General features: G+C 53.3%; 1 non-coding gene across 1 annotated transcript; it reads right to left on the bottom strand.

Annotated features, from left to right (window-relative positions):
- Positions 1 to 3,046: 3,046 nt before the first annotated feature.
- TRNAN-GUU (transfer RNA asparagine (anticodon GUU)) lies at positions 3,047 to 3,120 on the bottom strand. The gene has a single exon. It is a non-coding gene; the product is annotated as a tRNA-Asn (tRNA).
- Between the last annotated feature and the right edge of the window lie 17,644 nt (positions 3,121 to 20,764).

Consider the following 20,764-nt stretch of genomic DNA (forward strand, 5'->3'; position numbering starts at 1 on the left):
CCGATCGCGCTAGCCAATTGCGCCACGGAGACAGTCGTGCTCCACTCCCATCACCATCAGAACATATCTTCAAAGCTATCAGCGCAAAGAAAAAAGCAACACACCACTCCTGGGAGGGCTCGAACCTCCAACCTTTCGGCAACAGCCGATCGCGCTAGCCAATGGCGCCACGGAGACAGTCCTGCTCCACTCTCACCACCATCAGAACATATCTTCAAAGCTATCAGCCCAAAGAAAAAAAAAGCAACACACCACTCCCGGGAGGGCTCGAACCTCCAACCTTTCAGTTAACAGCCGATAGCGCTAGCCAATTGCGCCAGGAAGACAGTCTTTCTCCACTCTCACCACCGTCAGAACATTTCTTCAGAGCTATCAGCCCAAAGAAAAAAAATCGCTGCACCATCATCGGGTGGGCTCGAACCTCCAACCTTTCGGTTAAGAGCCCACCGCGCTAGCCAATTGCGCCACGTAGACAGTCTTTCTCCACTCTCACCACCGTCAGAACATTTCTTCAGAGCTATCAGGCCAAAGGAAAAAAAGCGCCTCACCACTACCGGGTGGGCTCTAGCCTCCAACATTTCGGGTAATAGCCTATCGCGCTAGCCAATTGCGCCACGGAGACATTCATGCTCCACTCTCACCACCGCCAGAACATTTCTTCAGAGCTATCAGCCCAAAGAAAAAAATCGCCGCACCACCATCGGGTGGGCTCGAACCTCCAACCTTTCGGTTAAGAGCCCATCGCGCTAGCCTATTGTGCCACGGAGATTGTCATGCTCCACTCTCACCACCGTCAGAACATTTCTTCAGAGCTATCAGCCCAAAGAAAAAAAAGCAACACACCACTCCCGAGAGGGCTCGAACCTCCAATCTTTCAGTTAACAGCCGATCGCGCTAGCCACTTCCGCCACGAAGACAGTCCTGCTCCACTCTCACCACCATCAGAACATATCTTCAAAGCTATCAGGCCAAAGAAAAAAAAGCGCCGCACCACCACCGCGTGGGCTCGAACCTCCAACCTTTCGGTTAATAGCCCATCGCGCTAGCCAATTACGCCACGGAGACGGTCGTGCTCCACTCTCACCACCATCAGAACATATCTTCAAAGCTATCAGCGCAAAGAAAAAAAAGCAACACACCACTCCCGGGAGGGCTCGAACCTCCAACCTTTCGGTTAACAGCCGATCGCGCCAGCCAATTGCGCCACGGAGACAGTCGTGCTTCACACCACCACCATCAGAACATATCTTCAAAGCTATCAGCACAAAGAAAAAAGCAACACACCACTCCAGGGAGAGGTCGAACCTTCAACTTTTCGATTAACAGCCGATTGCGCTAGCCAATGGTGCCACGGAGACAGTCCTGCTCCACTCTCACCACCGTCAGAACAATTCTTCAGAGCTATCAGCCCAAAGAAAAAAAAGCTCCGCACCACCACCGTGTGGGCTCGAACCTCCAACCTTTTGGTTAACACCCGATCGCGCTAGCCAATAGCGCCACGGAGACAGTCCTGCTCCGCTCTCACCACCATCAGAACATATCTTCAAAGCTATCAGCCCAAAGAAAAAAAAGCAACACACCACTCCCGGGAGGGCTCGAACCTCCAACCTTTCGGTTAACAGCCGATCGCGCTAGCCACTTCCGCCACGGAGACAGTCCTGCTCCACTCTCACCACCATCAGAACATATCTTCAAAGCTATCAGCCCAAAGAAAAAAAAGCGCCGCACCACCACCGCGTGGGCTCGAACCTCCAACCTTTCGCTTAACAGCCGATCGCGCTAGCCAATTGCGCCATGAAGACAGTCCTGCTCCACAATCACCAACATAAGAACATATCTTCAAAGCTATCAGCCCAAAGAAAAAAAAAGCAACACACCACTCCTGGGAGGGCTCGAACCTCCAACCTTTCGGTTAACAGCCGATCGCGCTAGCCAATGGCGCCACGGAGACAGTCCTGTTCCACTCTCACCACCATCAGAACATATCTTCAAAGCTATCAGCCCAAAGAAAAAAAGCAACACACCACTCCCGTGAGGGCTCGAACCTCCAACCTTTCAGTTAACAGCCGATCGCGCTAGCCAATTGCGCCACGGAGACAGTCTTTCTCCACTCTCACCACCGTCAGAACATTTCTTCAGAGCTATCAGCCCAAAGGAAAAAAAGCGCCGCACCACTACCGGGTGGGCTCTAGCCTCCAACCTTTCGGTTAATAGCCTATCGCGCTAGTCAATTACGCTACGGAGACAGTCGTGCTCCAGTCTCACCACCATCAGAACATAACTTCAAAGCTATCAGCGCAAAGAAAAAAAAGCAACACACCACTCCCGGGAGGGCTCGAACCTCCAACCTTTCGGTTAACAGCCAATCGCGCCAGCCAATTGCGCCACGGAGACAGTCGTTCTCCACACCACCACCATCAGAACATATCTTCAAAGCTATCAGCGCAAAGAAAAAAGCAACACACCACTCCCGGGAGAGGTCGAACCTCCAACTTTTCGATTAACAGCCGATTGCGCTAGCCAATGGCGCCACGGAGACAGTCCTGCTCCACTCTCACCACCGTCAGAACAATTCTTCAGAGCTATCAGCCCAAAGGAAAAAAGCGCCGCACCACCACCGGGTGGGCTCGAACCTCCAACCTTTTGGTTAACACCCGATCGCGCTAGCCAATTGCGCAACGGAGACAGTCGTGCTCCACTCTCACCACTATCACAACATATCTTCAAAGCTATCATCCCAAAGAAAAAAAGCGCCGCACCACCACCGCGTGGGCTCGAACGTCGAACCTTTCGGTTAACAGCCGATCGCGCTAGCCAATTGCGCCACGGAGACAGTCCTGCTCCACTCTCACCACCATCAGAACAAAAGCTATAAGCGCAAAGAAAAAAGCAACACACCACTCCCGAGAGGGCTCGAACCTCCAACTTTTTCGTTAACAGCCCATCGCGCTAGCCAATTACGCCACGGAGACAGTCGTGCTCCACTCTCACCACCATCAGAACATATCTTCAAAGCTATCAGCGCAAAGAAAAAAAAGCAACACACCACTCCCGGGAGGGCTCGAACCTCCAACCTTTCGGTTAACAGCCGATCGCGCTAGCCAATTGCGCCACGGAGGCTGTCGTGCTCCACTCTCACCACCGTCAGAACATTTCTTCGGAGCTATCAGCCCAAAGAAAAAAAATCGCCGCACCACCATCGGGTGGGCTCGAACCTCCAACCTTTCGGTTAAGAGCCCGTCGCGCTAGCCAATTGCGCCACGGAGACAGTCATGCTCCACTCTCACCACCGTCAGAACATTTCTTCAGAGCTATCAGCCCAAAGAAAAAAAGCACCGCACCACCACCCGGTGAGCTCGAACCTCCAACCTTTCGGTTAATAGCCCATTGCGCTAGCCAATTACGCCACGGAGACAGTCGTGCTCCACTCTCACCACCATCAGAACATATCTTCAAAGCTATCAGCGCAAAGAAAAAAAAGCAACACACCACTCCCGGGAGGGCTCGAACCTCCAACCTTTCGGTTAACAGCCGATCGCGCTAGCCAATTGCGCCACGGAGACAGTCGTGCTCCACTCCCATCACCATCAGAACATATCTTCAAAGCTATCAGCGCAAAGAAAAAAGCAACACACCACTCCCGGGAGAGGTCGAACCTCCACCCTTTCGATTAACAGCCGATTGCGCTAGCCAATTGCGCCACGGAGACAGTCCTGCTTTACTCTCACCACCGTCAGAACAATTTTTCAGAGCTATCAGCCCAAAGGAAAGAAAGCGCCGCACCACCACCGGGTGGGCTCGAACCTCCAACCTTTTGGTTAACACTCGATCGCGCTAGCCAATTGCGCAACGGAGAGAGTCGTGCTCCACTCTCACCACCAACAGAACATATCTTCAAAGCTATCAGCGCAAAGAAAAAAGCAACACACCACTCCCGGGAGGGCTTGAACCTCGAACCTTTCGGTTAACAGCCGATCGCGCTAGCCAATTGCGCCACGGAGACAGTCCTGCTCCACTCTCACCACCAACAGAACATATCTTCAAAGCTATCAGCCCAAAGAAAAAAAAGCAACACACCACTGCTGGGAGGGCTCGAACCTCCAACCTTTCAGTTACCAGCCCATCGCGCTAGCCAATTGCGCCACGGAGACAGTCGTGCTCCTCTCTCACCACCATCACAACATATCTTCAAAGCTATCAGCCCAAAGAAAAAAAAGCACCGCACCACCACCGCGTGGGCTCGAACCTCCAACCTTTCGGTTACCAGCCGATCGCGCTAGCCAATTGCGCCACGGAGACAGTCCTGTTCCGCTCTCATCACCATCAGAACATATCTTCAAAGCTATCAGCGCAAAGAAAAAAAATCATCACACCACTTCCGGGTGGGCTCGAACCTCCAACCTTTTGGTTAACAGCCCAACGTGCTAGCCAATTTCGCCACGGAGACAGTCTTGCTCCACTCTCACCACCGTCAGAACAATTCTTCAGAGCTATCAGCCCAAAGGAAAAAAGCGCCGCACCACCTCCGTGTGGGCTCGAACCTCCAACCTTTTGGTTAACAGCCGATCGCGCTAGCCAATGGCGCCACGGAGATAGTCGTGTTCCTTTCTCACCACCAGCAGAACATATCTTCAAAGCTATCAGCGCAAAGAAAAAAGCAACACACCACTCCCGGGAGCGCTTGAACCTCGAACCTTTCGGTTAACAGCCGATCGCGCTATCCAATTGCGCTGCGCATACAGTCGTGCTCCACTCTCACCACCATCAGAACAAAAGCTATAAGCGCAAAGAAAAAAGCAACACACCACTCCCGAGAGGGCTCGAACCTCCAACTTTTCCGTTAACAACCGATCGCGCTAGCCAATTGCGCCACGGAGACAGTCCTGCTCCACTCTCACCACCATCAGAACATATCTTCAAAGCTATCAGCCGAAAGAAAAAAAGCGCCGCACCACCACCGGGTGGACTCGAACCTCCAACCTTTCGGTTAACAGCCGATCGCGCTAGCCCATTGCGCCACGGAGACAGTCCCGCTCCACTCTCACCACCACCAGAACATATGTTCAAAGCTATCAGCGCAAAGAAAAAAGCAACACACCACTTCCGGGTGGGCTCGAACCTCCAACCTTTCGGGTAACAGCCGATCGCGCTAGCCACCACCGCCACGGAGACAGTCCTGCTCCACTCTCACCACCATCACAACATATCTTCAAAGCTATCAGCCCCAAAAAGAAAGCACCGCACCACCACCGCGTGGGCTCGAACCTCCAACCTTTCGGTTAACAGCCGATAGCGCTAGCAAATTGCGCCACGGAGACAGTCCTGCTCCACTCTCACCACCATGAGAACATATCTTCAAAGCTATCAGCCCAAAGAAAAAAACCCACACACCACTCCCGGGAGGGCTCGAACCTCCAACCTTTCAGTTAACAGCCGATAGCGCTAGCCAATTGCGCCAGGAAGACAGTCTTTCTCCACTCTCACCACCGTCAGAACATTTCTTCAGAGCTATCAGCCCAAAGAAAAAAAATCGCTGCACCATCATCGGGTGGGCTCGAACCTCCAACCTTTCGGTTAAGAGCCCATCGCGCTAGCCAATTGCGCCACGGAGACAGTCGTGCTCCACACTCACTACCATCAGAACATAACTTCAAAGCTATCAGCGCAAAAAAAAGCAACACACCACTCCCGGGAGGGCTCGAACCTCCAACCTTTCGGTTAACAGCCGATCGCGCTAGCCAATTGCGCCACGGAGACAGTCATGCTCCACTCTCACCACCGTCAGAACATTTCTTCAGAGCTATCAGCCCAAAGAAAAAAAATCGCTGCACCATCATCGGGTGGGCTCGAACCTCCAACCTTTCGGTTAAGAGCCCATCGCGCTAGCCAATTGCGCCACGGAGACAGTCATGCTCCACTCTCACCACCGTCAGAACATTTCTTCAGAGCTATCAGCCCAAAGAAAAAAAAGCGCCGCACCACCACAGGGTGGGCTCGAACCTCCAACCTTTCGGTTAATAGCCCATCGCGCTAGCCAATTACGCCACGGAGACAGTCGTGCTCCACTCTCACCACCATCAGAACATATCTTCAAAGCTATCAGCGCAAAGAAAAAAGCAACACGCCACTCTCGGGTGGGCTCGAACCTCCAACCTTTCGGTTAACAGCCGATCGCGCTAGCCACTTCCGCCACGGAGACAGTCCTGCTCCACTCTCACCACCATCAGAACATATCTTCAAAGCTATCAGCCCAAAGAAAAAAAAGCGCCGCACCACCACCGCGTGGGCTCGAACCTCCAACCTTTCGCTTAACAGCCGATCGCGCTAGCAAATTGCGCCATGAAGACAGTCCTGCTCCACTCTCACCACCATCAGAACATATCTTCAAAGCTATCAGCCCAAAGAAAAAAAAAGCAACACACCACTCCTGGGAGGGTTCGAACCTCCAACCTTTCGGTTAACAGCCGATCGCGCTAGCCAATGGCACCACGGAGACAGTCCTGCTCCACTCTAACCACCATCACAACATATCTTCAAAGCTATCAGCCCAAAGAAAAAAAAGCAACACACCACTCCCGCGAGGGCTCGAACATCCAACCTTTCAGTTAACAGCCGATCGCGCTAGCCAATTGCGCCACGGAGACAGTCTTTCTCCACTCTCACCACCGTCAGAACATTTCTTCAGAGCTATCAGCCCAAAGGAAAAAAAGCGCCGCACCACTACCGGGTGGGCTCTAGCCTCCAACCTTTCGGTTAATAGCCTATCGCGCTAGCCAATTACGCCACGGAGACAGTCGTGCTCCACTCTCACCACCATAAGAACATAACTTCAAAGCTATCAGCGCAAAGAAAAAAGCAACACACCACTCCCGGGAGGGCTCGAACGTCCAACCTTTCGGTTAACAGCCGATCGCGCTAGCCAATTGCGCCACGGAGACAGTCATGCTTCACTCTCACCACCGTCAGAACATTTCTTCAGAGCTATCAGCCCAAAGAAAAAAAATCGCCGCACCACCATCGGGTGGGCTCGAACCTCCAACCTTTCGGTTAAGAGCCCATGGCGCTAGCCAATTGCGCCATGGAGACAGTCATGCTCCACTCTCACCATCGTCAGAACATATCTTCAAAGCTATCAGCGCAAAGAAAAAAAAGCAACACACCACTCCCGGAAGGGCTTGAACCTCCAACCTTTCGGTTAACAGCCGATCGCGCTAGCCAATTGCGCCACGGAGACAGTCGTGCTCCACTCCCACCACCATCAGAACATAGCTTCAAAGCTATCAGCGCAAAGAAAGAAGCAACACACCACTCCCGGGAGAGGTCGAACCTCCAACCTTTCGGTTAACAGCCGATGGCGCTAGCCCATTGCGCCACGGAGACAGTCCCGCTCCACTCTCACCACCACCAGAACATATGTTCAAAGCTATCAGCGCAAAGAAAAAAGCAACACACCACTTCCGGGTGGGCTCGAACCTCCAACCTTTCGGGTAACAGCCGATCGCGCTAGCCACCACCGCCACGGAGACAGTCCTGCTCCACTCTCACCACCATCACAACATATCTTCAAAGCTATCAGCCCCAAAAAGAAAGCACCGCACCACCACCGCGTGGGCTCGAACCTCCAACCTTTCGGTTAACAGCCGATAGTGCTAGCAAATTGCGCCACGGAGACAGTCCTGCTCCACTCTCACCACCATGAGAACATATCTTCAAAGCTATCAGCCCAAAGAAAAAAACCCACACACCACTCCCGGGAGGGCTCGAACCTCCAACCTTTCAGTTAACAGCCGATAGCGCTAGCCAGTTGCGCCAGGAAGACAGTCTTTCTCCACTCTCACCACCGTCAGAACATTTCTTCAGAGCTATCAGCCCAAAGAAAAAAAATCGCTGCACCATCATCGGGTGGGCTCGAACCTCCAACCTTTCGGTTAAGAGCCCATCGCGCTAGCCAATTGCGCCACGGAGACAGTCGTGCTCCACACTCACTACCATCAGAACATAACTTCAAAGCTATCAGCGCAAAAAAAAAGCAACACACCACTCCCGGGAGGGCTCGAACCTCCAACCTTTCGGTTAACAGCCGATCGCGCTAGCCAATTGCGCCACGGAGACAGTCATGCTCCACTCTCACCACCGTCAGAACATTTCTTCAGAGCTATCAGCCCAAAGAAAAAAAATCGCTGCACCATCATCGGGTGGGCTCGAACCTCCAACCTTTCGGTTAAGAGCCCATCGCGCTAGCCAATTGCGCCACGGAGACAGTCATGCTCCACTCTCACCACCGTCAGAACATTTCTTCAGAGCTATCAGCCCAAAGAAAAAAAAGCGCCGCACCACCACAGGGTGGGTCGAACCTCCAACCTTTCGGTTAATAGCCCATCGCGCTAGCCAATTACGCCACGGAGACAGTCGTGCTCCACTCTCACCACCATCAGAACATTACTTCAAAGCTATCAGCGCAAAGAAAAAAGCAACACGCCACTCTCGGGTGGGCTCGAACCTCCTACCTTTCGGTTAACAGCCGATCGCGCTAGCCACTTCCGCCACGGAGACAGTCCTGCTCCACTCTCACCACCATCAGAACATATCTTCAAAGCTATCAGCCCAAAGAAAAAAAAGCGCCGCACCACCACCGCGTGGGCTCGAACCTCCAACCTTTCGCTTAACAGCCGATCGCGCTAGCCAATTGCGCCATGAAGACAGTCCTGCTCCACTCTCACCACCATCAGAACATATCTTCAAAGCTATCAGCTCAAAGAAAAAAAAGCAACACACCACTCCTGGGAGGGCTCGAACCTCCAACCTTTCGGTTAACAGCCGATCGCGCTAGCCAATGGCACCACGGAGACAGTCCTGCTCCACTCTAACCACCATCAGAACATATCTTCAAAGCTATCAGCCCAAAGAAAAAAAAGCAACACACCACTCCCGCGAGGGCTCGAACATCCAACCTTTCAGTTAACAGCCGATCGCGCTAGCCAATTGCGCCACGGAGACAGTCTTTCTCCACTCTCACCACCGTCAGAACATTTCTTCAGAGCTATCAGCCCAAAGGAAAAAAAGCGCCGCACCACTACCGGGTGGGCTCTAGCCTCCAACCTTTCGGTTAATAGCCTATCGCGCTAGCCAATTACGCCACGGAGACAGTCGTGCTCCACTCTCTCCACCAACAGAACATATCTTCAAAGCTATCAGCGCAAAGAAAAAAGCAACACACCACTCCCGGGAGGGCTTGAACCTCGAACCTTTCGGTTAACAGCCGATCGCGCTAGCCAATTGCGCCACGGAGACAGTCCTGCTCCACTCTCACCACCATCAGAACAAAAGCTATAAGCGCAAAGAAAAAAGCAACACACCACTCCCGAGAGGGCTTAAACCTCCAACTTTTCCGTTAACAGCCACTAGCGCTAGCCAATTGCGCCACGGAGACAGTCATGGTCCACTCTCACCACCGTCAGAACATTTCTTCAGAGCTATCAGCCCAAAGGAAAAAAAAGCGCCGCACCACCACCGGGTGGGCTCGAACCTCCAACCTTTCGGTTAACAGCCGATCGCGCTAGCCGATTGCGCCATGTGGACAGTCATTCTCCACTCTCACCACCATCAGAACATATCTTCAAAGCTATCAGCCCAAAGAAAAAAAAGCAACACACCACTCCTGGGAGAGCTCGAACATCCAACCTTCAGTTACCAGCCCATCGCCCCACCACTACCGGGTGGGCTCGAACCTCCAACTTTTCAGTTACCAGCCGATCGCGCTAGCCAATTGCGCCACGGAGGCAGTCGTGCTCCACTCTCACCACCGTCAGAACATTTCTTCGGAGCTATCAGCCCAAAGAAAAAAAATCGCCACACCACGGGTGGGCTCGAACCTCCAACCTTTCGGTTAAGAGCCCATCGCGCTAGCCAATTGCGCCACGGAGACAGTCATGCTCCACTCTCACCACCGTCAGAACATTTCTTCAGAGCTATCAGCCCAAAGAAAAAAAGCGCCGCACCACCACCCGGTGAGCTCGAACCTCCAACCTTTCGGTTAATAGCCCATCGCGCTAGCCAATTACGCCACGGAGACAGTCGTGCTCCACTCTCACCACCATCAGAACATATCTTCAAAGCTATCAGTGCAAAGAAAAAAAAGCAACACACCACTCCCGGGAGGGCTCGAACCTCCAACCTTTCGGTTAACAGCCGATCGCGCTAGCCAATTGCGCCACGGAGACAGTCGTGCTCCACTCCCATCACCATCAGAACATATCTTCAAAGCTATCAGCGCAAAGAAAAAAGCAACACACCACTCCTGGGAGGGCTCGAACCTCCAACCTTTCGGTTAACAGCCGATCGCGCTAGCCAATGGCGCCACGGAGACAGTCCTGCTCCACTCTCACCACCATCAGAACATATCTTCAAAGCTATCAGCCCAAAGAAAAAAAAGCAACACACCATTCCCGGGAGGGCTCGAACCTCCAACCTTTCAGTTAACAGCCGATCGCGCCAGCCAATTGCGCCACGGAGACAGTCTTTCTCCACTCTCACCACCGTCAGAACATTTCTTCAGAGCTATCAGCCCAAAGGAAAAAAAGCGCCTCACCACTACTGGATGGGCTCTAGCCTCCAACTTTTCGGTTAATAGCCTATCGCGCTAGCCAATTACGCTACGGAGACAGTCGTGCTCCACTCTCACCACCATCAGAACATAACTTCAAAGCTATCAGCGCAAAGAAAAAAGCAACACACCACTCCCGGGAGGGCTCGAACGTCCAACCTTTCGGTTAACAGCCGATCGCGCTAGCCAATTGCGCCACGGAGACATTCATGCTCCACTCTCACCACCGCCAGAACATTTCTTCAGAGCTATCAGCCCAAAGAAAAAAATCGCCGCACCACCATCGGGTGGGCTCGAACCTCCAACCTTTCGGTTAAGAGCCCATCGCGCTAGCCTATTGTGCCACGGAGACAGTCATGCTCCACTCTCACCACCGTCAGAACATTTCTTCAGAGCTATCAGCCCAAAGAAAAAAAGCGCCGCACCACCACCGGGTGGGCTCGAACCTCCAACCTGTTGGTTAATAGCCCATCGCGCTAGCCAATTACGCCACGGAGACGGTCGTGCTCCACTCTCACCACCATCAGAACATATCTTCAAAGCTATCAGCGCAAAGAAAAAAAAGCAACACACCACTCCCGGGAGGGCTCGAACCTCCAACCTTTCGGTTAACAGCCGATCGCGCCAGCCAATTGCGCCACGGAGACAGTCGTACTTCACACCACCACCATCAGAACATATCTTCAAAGCTATCAGCACAAAGAAAAAGCAACACACCACTCCCGGGAGAGGTCGAACCTTCAACTTTTCGATTAACAGCCGATTGCGCTAGCCAATGGCGCCACGGAGACAGTCCTGCTCCACTCTCACCACCGTCAGAACAATTCTTCAGAGCTATCAGCCCAAAGGAAAAAAAGCGCCGCACCACCACCGTGTGGGCTCGAACCTCCAACATTTTGGTTAACACCCGATCGCGCTAGCCAATAGCGCCACGGAGACAGTCCTGCTCCGCTCTCACCACCATCAGAACCTATCTTCAAAGCTATCAGCCCAAAGAAAAAAAAGCAACACACCACTCCCGGGAGGGCTCGAACCTCCAACCTTTCGGTTAACAGCCGATCGCGCTAGCCACTTCCGCCACGGAGACAGTCCTGCTCCACTCTCACCACCATCAGAACATATCTTCAAAGCTATCAGCCCAAAGAAAAAAAAGCGCCGCACCACCACCGCATGGGCTCGAACCTCCAACCTTTCGCTTAACAGCCGATCGCGCTAGCCAATTGCGCCATGGAGAAAGTCCTGCTCCACAATCACCAACATAAGAACATATCTTCAAAGCTATCAGCCCAAAGAAAAAAAAGCAACACACCACTCCTGGGAGGGCTCGAACCTCCAACCTTTCGGTTAACAGCCGATCGCGCTAGCCAATGGCGCCACGGAGACAGTCCTCCTCCACTCTCACCACCATCAGAACATATCTTCAAAGCTATCAGCCCAAAGAAAAAAAAGCAACACACCACTCCCGGGAGGGCTCGAACCTCCAACCTTTCAGTTAACAGCCGATCGCGCTAGCCAATTGCGCCACGGAGACAGTCTTTCTCCACTCTCACCACCGTCAGAACATTTCTTCAGAGCTATCAGCCCAAAGGAAAAAAAAGCGCCGCACCACTACCGGGTGGGCTCTAGCCTCCAACCTTTCGGTTAATAGCCTATCGCGCTAGCCAATTACGCTACGGAGACAGTCGTGCTCCACTCTCACCACCATCAGAACATAACTTCAAAGCTATCAGCGCAAAGAAAAAAAAGCAACACACCACTCCCGGGAGGGCTCGAACCTCCAACCTTTCGGTTAACAGCCGATCGCGCTAGCCAATTGCGCCACGGAGACAGTCGTGCTCCACTCCCATCACCATCAGAACATATCTTCAAAGCTATCAGCGCAAAGAAAAAAAACAACACACCACTCCCGGGAGAGGTCGAACCTCCACCCTTTCGATTAACAGCCGATTGCGCTAGCCAATTGCGCCACGGAGACAGTCCTGCTTTACTCTCACCACCGTCAGAACAATTTTTCAGAGCTATCAGCCCAAAGGAAAAAAAGCGCCGCACCACCACCGGGTGGGCTCGAACCTCCAACCTTTTGGTTAACACCCGATCGCGCTAGCCAATTGCGCAACGGAGAGAGTCGTGCTCCACACTCACCACCAACAGAACATATCTTCAATGCTATCAGCGCAAAGAAAAAAGCAACACACCACTCCCGGGAGGGCTTGAACCTCGAACCTTTCGGTTAACAGCCGATCGCGCTAGCCAATTGCACCACGGAGACAGTCCTGCTCCACTCTCACCACCATGAGAACATATCTTCAAAGCTATCAGCCCAAAGAAAAAAAAGCAACACACCACTCCTGGGAGGGCTCGAACCTCCAACCTTTCGGTTACCAGCCGATCGCGCTAGCCAATTGCGCCACGGAGACAGTCCTGTTCCGCTCTCATCACCATCAGAACATATCTTCAAAGCTATCAGCGCAAAGAAAAAAAAATCATCACACCACTTCCGGGTGGGCTCGAACCTCCAACCTTTCGGTTAACAGCCCAACGTGCTAGCCAATTTCGCCACGGAGACAGTCTTGCTCCACTCTCACCACCGTCAGAACAATTCTTCAGAGCTATCAGCCCAAAGGAAAAAAGCGCCGCACCACCTCCGTGTGGGCTCGAACCTCCAACCTTTTGGTTAACAGCCGATCGCGCTAGCCAATGGCGCCACGGAGATAGTCGGGTTCCTTTCTCACCACCAACAGAACATATCTTCAAAGCTATCAGCGCAAAGAAAAAAGCAACACACCACTCCCGGGAGCGCTTGAACCTCGAACCTTTCGGTTAACAGCCGATCACGCTAGCCAATTGCGCTGCGCATACAGTCGTGCTCCACTCTCACCACCATCAGAACAAAAGCTATAAGCGCAAAGAAAAAAGCAACACACCACTCCCGAGAGGGCTCGAACCTCCAACTTTTCCGTTAACAACCGATCGCGCTAGCCAATTGCGCCACGGAGACAGTCCTGCTCCACTCTCACCACCATCAGAACATATCTTCAAAGCTATCAGCCGAAAGAAAAGAAAGCACCGCACCACCACCGCGTGGGCTCGAACCTCCAACCTTTCGGTTAACAGCCTATAGCGCTAGCAAATTGCGCCACGGAGACAGTCCTGCTCCACTCTCACCACCATGAGAACATATCTTCAAAGCTATCAGCCCAAAGAAAAAAAAGCGCCGCACCACCACAGGGTGGGCTCGAACCTCCAACCTTTCAGTTAACAGCCGTTAGCGCTAGCCAATTGCGCCAGGAAGACAGTCTTTCTCCACTCTCACCACCGTCAGAACATTTCTTCAGAGCTATCAGCCCAAAGGAAAAAAAGCGCCGCACCACCACCGGGTGGGCTCGAGCCTCCAAACTTTCGGTTAATAGCCCATCGCGCTAGCCAATTACGCCACGGAGACAGTCGTGCTCCACACTCACTACCATCAGAACATAACTTCAAAGCTATCAGCGCAAAAAAAAGCAACACACCACTCCCGGGAGGGCTCGAACCTCCAACCTTTCGGTTAACAGCCGATCGCGCTAGCCAATTGCGCCACGGAGACAGTCATGCTCCACTCTCACCACCGTCAGAACATTTCTTCAGAGCTATCAGCCCAAAGAAAAAAATCGCTGCACCATCATCGGGTGGGCTCGAACCTCCAACCTTTCGGTTAACAGCCCATCGCGCTAGCCAATTGCGCCACGGAGACAGCCATTCTCCACTCTCACCACCGTCAGAACATTTCTTCAGAGCTATCAGCCCAAAGAAAAAAAAGCGCCGCACCACCACAGTATGGGCTCGAACCTCCAACCATTCGGTTAATAGCCCATCGCGCTAGCCAATTACGCCACGGAGACAGTCGTGCTCCACTCTCACCACCATCAGAACATATCTTCAAAGCTATCAGCGCAAAGAAAAAAGCAACACGCCACTCTCGGGTGGGCTCGAACCTCCAACCTTTCGGTTAACAGCCGATCGCGCTAGCCACTTCCGCCACGGAGACAGTCCTGCTCCACTCTCACCACCATCAGAACATATCTTCAAAGCTATCAGCCCAAAGAAAAAAAAGCGCCGCACCACCACCGCGTGGGCTCGAACCTCCAACCTTTCGCTTAACAGCCGATCGCGCTAGCCAATTGCGCCATGAAGACAGTCCTGCTCCACTCTCACCACCATCAGAACATATCTTCAAAGCGATCAGCCCAAAGAAAAAAAAGCAACACACCATTCCTGGGAGGGCTCGAACCTCCAACCTTTCGGTTAACAGCCGATCGCGCTAGCCAATGGCACCACGGAGACAGTCCTGCTCCACTCTAATCACCATCAGAACATATCTTCAAAGCTATCAGCCCAAAGAAAAAAAAGCAACACACCACTCCCGGGAGGGCTCGAACATCCAACCTTTCAGTTAACAGCCGATCGCGCTAGCCAATTGCGCCACGGAGACAGTCTTTCTCCACTCTCACCACCGTCAGAACATTTCTTCAGAGCTATCAGCCCAAAGGAAAAAAAGCGCCGCACCACTACCGGGTGGGCTCTAGCCTCCAACCTTTCGGTTAATAGCCTATCGCGCTAGCCAATTACGCCACGGAGACAGTCGTGCTCCACTCTCACTACCATCAGAACATAACTTCAAAGCTATCAGCGCAAAGAAAAAAGCAACACACCACTCCCGGGAGGGCTCGAACGTCCAACCTTTCGGTTAACAGCCGATCGCGCTAGCCAATTGCGCCACGGAGACAGTCATGCTTCACTCTCACCACCGTCAGAACATTTCTTCAGAGCTATCAGCCCAAAGAAAAAAAATCGCCGCACCACCATCGGGTGGGCTCGAACCTCCAACCTTTCGGTTAAGAGCCCATCGCGCTAGCCAATTGCGCCACGGAGACAGACATGCTCCACTCTCACCATCGTCAGAACATATCTTCAAAGCTATCAGCGCAAAGAAAAAAAAGCAACACACCACTCCCGGGAGGGCTTGAACCTCCAACCTTTCGGTTAACAGCCGATCGCGCTAGCCAATTGCGCCACGGAGACAGTCGTGCTCCACTCCCACCACCATCAGAACATAGCTTCAAAGCTATCAGCGCAAAGAAAGAAGCAACACACCACTCCCGGGAGAGGTCGAACCTCTAACCTTTCGATTAACAGCCGATTGCGCTAGCCAATGGCGCCACGGAGACAGTCCTGCTCCACTCTCACCACCGTCAGAACAATTCTTCAGAGCTATCAGCCCAAAGGAAAAAAAGCGCCGCACCACCACCGGGTGGGCTTGAACCTCCAACATTTTGGTTAACACCAGATCGCGCTAGCCAATTGCGCAAAGGAGAGAGTCGTGCTCCACTCTCACCACCAACAGAACATATCTTCAAAGCTATCAGCGCAAAGAAAAAAGATACACACCACTCCCGGGAAGGCTCGAAACTACAACCTTTCGGTTAACAGCCGATCGCGCTAGCCAATTGCGCCACGGAGACAGTAGCGCAGCACTCCCACCTCCGTCAGGATATTTTTTCAGAGCTATCAGCCCAAAGAAAAAAAAAGCGCCGCACCAACACCGGGTGGGCTCGAACCTCCAACCTTTCGGTTAACAGCCGAATGCGCTAGCCAATTGCGCCACGGAGACAGTCGTGCTCCACTCTCACCACCGTCAGAACATTTCTTCAGACTATCAGCCCAAAGAAAAAAAGCGCCGCACCACCACCGGGTGGGCTCGAACCTCCAACCTTTCGATTAACAGCCGGTCGCACTAGCCAATGGTGCCACGGAGACAGTCGTGCTCCGCTCTCACCACCGTCAGAACATTTCTTCAGAGCTATCAGCCCAAAGAAAAAAAAGCGCCACACCACCACCGGGTGGGCTCGAACTTCCAACATTTCGGTTAACAGCCGATCGCGCTAGCCAATTGCGCCACGGAGACAGTCGTGCTCCACTCTCACCACCGTCAAAACATTTCCTCAGAGCTATCAGCCCAAAGGAAAAAAAGCGCCGCGCCTCCACCGAGTGGGCTCGATCCTCCAACCTTTCGGTTAAGGGCCCATTGTGCAAGCCATTTGCGCCACGGAGACAGTCGTGCACCACTCTCACCACCACAGAACATTTCTTCAGACTATCAGCCCAAAGAAAAAAAAGCGCCGCACCACCACCGAGTGGGCTCGAACCTCCAACCTTTCGGTTAACAGCCGAACGCGCTAGCCAATCGCGCCACGGAGACAATCGTGCTCCACTCTCACCACCGTCAGAACATTTCTTCAGAGCTATCAGCTCAAAGAAGAAAAAGCGCCGCACCACCACCGGGTGGGCTCGAACCTCCAACCATTCGGTTAACAGCCGATCGCGCTAGCCAATTGGGCCACGGAGGCAGTCGTGCTCCACTCTCACCACACTGTCAGAACATTTATTCAGAGCTATCAGCCCAAAGAAAAAGAAACGCCGCACCACCACCGGGTGGGCTCGAACCTCAAACCTCTCGGTTAACAGCTGGTCGCGCTAGCCAATGGCGCCACGGAGACAGTCGTGCTCCGCTCTCACCACCGTCAGAACATTTCTTCAGAGCTACCAGCCGAAAGAAAAAAAAAGCGCCGCACCTCCACCGGGTGGGCTCGAACCTCCAGCCTTTCGGTTAACAGCCGATCGCGCTAGCCAATTGCGCCACGGAGACAGTCGTGCTCCACTCTCACCACCATCAGAACATATCTCCAAAGCTATCAGCGAAAAGAAAAGAGCAACACACCACTCCCGGGAGCGCTTGAACCTCGAACCTTTCGGTTAACAGCCGATCGCGCTAGCCAATTGGGCCACGGAGGCAGTCGTGCTCCACTCTCACCACACTGTCAGAACATTTCTTCAGAGCTATCAGCCCAAAGAAAAAGAAACGCCGCACCACCACCGGGTGGGTTCGAACCTGAAAACTCTCGGTTAACAGCCGGTCGCGCTAGCCAATGGCGCCACGGTGACAGTCGTGCTCCGCTCTCACCACCGTCAGAACATTTCTTCAGAGCTATCAGCCCAAAGAAAAAAAAGCGCCACACCACCACCGGGTGGGCTCGAACCTCCAGCCTTTCGGTTAACGGCCGAACGCGCTAGCCAATTGCGCCACGGAGACAGTCGTGCTCCACTCTCACCACCATCAGAACGTATCTTCAAAGCTATCAGCGCAAAGAAAAAAGCAACACACTACTCACGGGAGGGCTCGAAATTCCAACCTTTTGGTTAACAGCCGATCGCGCTAGCCAATTGCGCCACGGAGACAGTCGTGCTCCAATCTCCCCACCATCAGAACATTTCCTCAGAGCTATAAGCCCAAAGGAAAAAAAGCGCCGCACCTCCACCGAGTGGTCTCGAACCACCAGCCTTTCGGTTAACGGCCGAACGCGCTAGCCAATTGCGCCACGGAGACAGTCGTGCTCCACTCTCACCACCATCAGAACGTATCTTCAAAGCTATCAGCGCAAAGAAAAAAGCAACACACCACTCCCGGGAGGGATCGAACCTCCAACTTTTCGGTTAACAGCCGATCGCCCTAGCCAATTGCGCCACGGAGACAGTCGTGCTCCACTCTCACCACCGTCAGAACATTTCCTCAGAGCTATAAGCCCAAAGGAAAAAAAGCGCCGCACCTCCACCGAGTGGTCTCGAACCACCAACCTTTCGGTTAAGGGCCCGTTGCGCTAGCCAATTGCGCCACGGAGACAGTCGTGCTCCACTCTGACCACGGTCAGAACATTTCTTCAGAGCTATCAGCCCGAAGAAAAAGAAACGCCGCACCACCACCGGGTGGGCTCGAACCTCCAACCTCTCGGTTAACAGCCGATCGCGCTAGCCAATGGCGCCACGGAGACAGACGTGCTCCGCTCTCACCACCGTCAGTACATTTCTTCAGAGCTATCAGCCCAAAGAAAAAAAAGCGCCACACCACCACCGGGTGGGCTCGAACTTCCAGCCTTTCGGTTAACGGCCGAACGCGCTAGCCAATTGTGCCACGGAGACAGTCGTGCTCCACTCTCACCACCGTCAGAACGTTTCTTCAGAGCTATCAGCTCAAGTAAGAAAAAGCGCCGCACCACCACGGGGTGGGCTCGAACCTCCAACCTTTCGGTTAACAGCCGATCGCGCTAGCCAATTGGGCCACGGAGGCAGTCGTGCTCCACTCTCACCACACTGTCAGAACATTTCTTCAGAGCTATCAGCCCAATGAAAAAGAAACGCTGCACCACCACCGGGTGGGCTCGAACCTCAAACCTTTCGGTTAACAGCCGGTCGCGCTAGCCAATGGCGCCACGGAGACAGTCGTGCTCCGCTCTCACCACCGTCAGAACATTTCTTCAGAGCTATCAGCCCAAAGGAAAAAAAGCGCCGCGCCTCCACCGAGTGGGCTCGATCCTCCAACCTTTCGGTTAAGGGCCCATTGTGCAAGCCATTTGCGCCACGGAGACAGTCGTGCACCACTCTCACCACCACAGAACATTTCTTCAGACTATCAGCCCAAAGAAAAAAAAGCGCCGCACCACCACCGAGTGGGCTCGAACCTCCAACCTTTCGGTTAACAGCCGAACGCGCTAGCCAAATCGCGCCACGGAGACAATCGTGCTCCACTCTCACCACCGTCAGAACATTTCTTCAGAGCTATCAGCTCAAAGAAGAAAAAGCGCCGCACCACCACCGGGTGGGCTCGAACCTCCAACCATTCGGTTAACAGCCGATCGCGCTAGCCAATTGGGCCACGGAGGCAGTCGTGCTCCACTCTCACCACACTGTCAGAACATTTATTCAGAGCTATCAGCCCAAAGAAAAAGAAACGCCGCACCACCACCGGGTGGGCTCGAACCTCAAACCTCTCGGTTAACAGCTGGTCGCGCTAGCCAATGGCGCCACGGAGACAGTCGTGCTCCGCTCTCACCACCGTCAGAACATTTCTTCAGAGCTACCAGCCGAAAGAAAAAAAAGCGCCGCACCTCCACCGGGTGGGCTCGAACCTCCAGCCTTTCGGTTAACAGCCGATCGCGCTAGCCAATTGCGCCACGGAGACAGTCGTGCTCCACTCTCACCACCATCAGAACATATCTCCAAAGCTATCAGCGAAAAGAAAAAAGCAACACACCACTCCCGGGAGCGCTTGAACCTCGAACCTTTCGGTTAACAGCCGATCGCGCTAGCCAATTGGGCCACGGAGGCAGTCGTGCTCCACTCTCACCACACTGTCAGAACATTTCTTCAGAGCTATCAGCCCAAAGAAAAAGAAACGCCGCACCACCACCGGGTGGGTTCGAACCTGAAAACTCTCGGTTAACAGCCGGTCGCGCTAGCCAATGGCGCCACGGTGACAGTCGTGCTCCGCTCTCACCACTGTCAGAACATTTCTTCAGAGCTATCAGCCCAAAGAAAAAAAAGCGCCACACCACCACCAGGTGGGCTCGAACCTCCAGCCTTTCGGTTAACGGCCGAACGCGCTAGCCAATTGCGCCACGGAGACAGTCGTGCTCCACTCTCACCACCATCAGAACGTATCTTCAAAGCTATCAGCGCAAAGAAAAAAGCAACACACTACTCACGGGAGGGCTCGAAATTCCAACCTTTTGGTTAACAGCCGATCGCGCTAGCCAATTGCGCCACGGAGCAGTCGTGCTCCAATCTCACCACCATCAGAACATTTCCTCAGAGCTATAAGCCCAAAGGAAAAAAAGCGCCGCACCTCCACCGAGTGGTCTCGAACCACCAGCCTTTCGGTTAACGGCCGAACGCGCTAGCCAATTGCGCCACGGAGACAGTCGTGCTCCACTCTCACCACCATCAGAACGTATCTTCAAAGCTATCAGCGCAAAGAAAAAAGCAACACACCACTCCCGGGAGGAATCGAACCTCCAATTTTTGGGTTAACAGCCGATCGCGCTAGCCAATTGCGCCACGGAGACAGTCGTGCTCCACTCTCACCACCGTCAGAACATTTCCTCAGAGCTATAAGCCCAAAGGAAAAAAAGCGCCGCACCTCCACCGAGTGGTCTCGAACCACCAACCTTTCGGTTAAGGGCCCGTTGCGCTAGCCAATTGCGCCACGGAGACAGTCGTGCTCCGCTCTGACCACTGTCAGAACATTTCTTCAGAGCTATCAGCCCGAAGAAAAAAAAGCGCCACACCACC

Source organism: Rhipicephalus microplus, unplaced genomic scaffold (assembly GCF_043290135.1).
Source record: "Rhipicephalus microplus isolate Deutch F79 unplaced genomic scaffold, USDA_Rmic scaffold_179, whole genome shotgun sequence".
Classification (NCBI taxonomy): domain Eukaryota; kingdom Metazoa; phylum Arthropoda; class Arachnida; order Ixodida; family Ixodidae; genus Rhipicephalus; species Rhipicephalus microplus.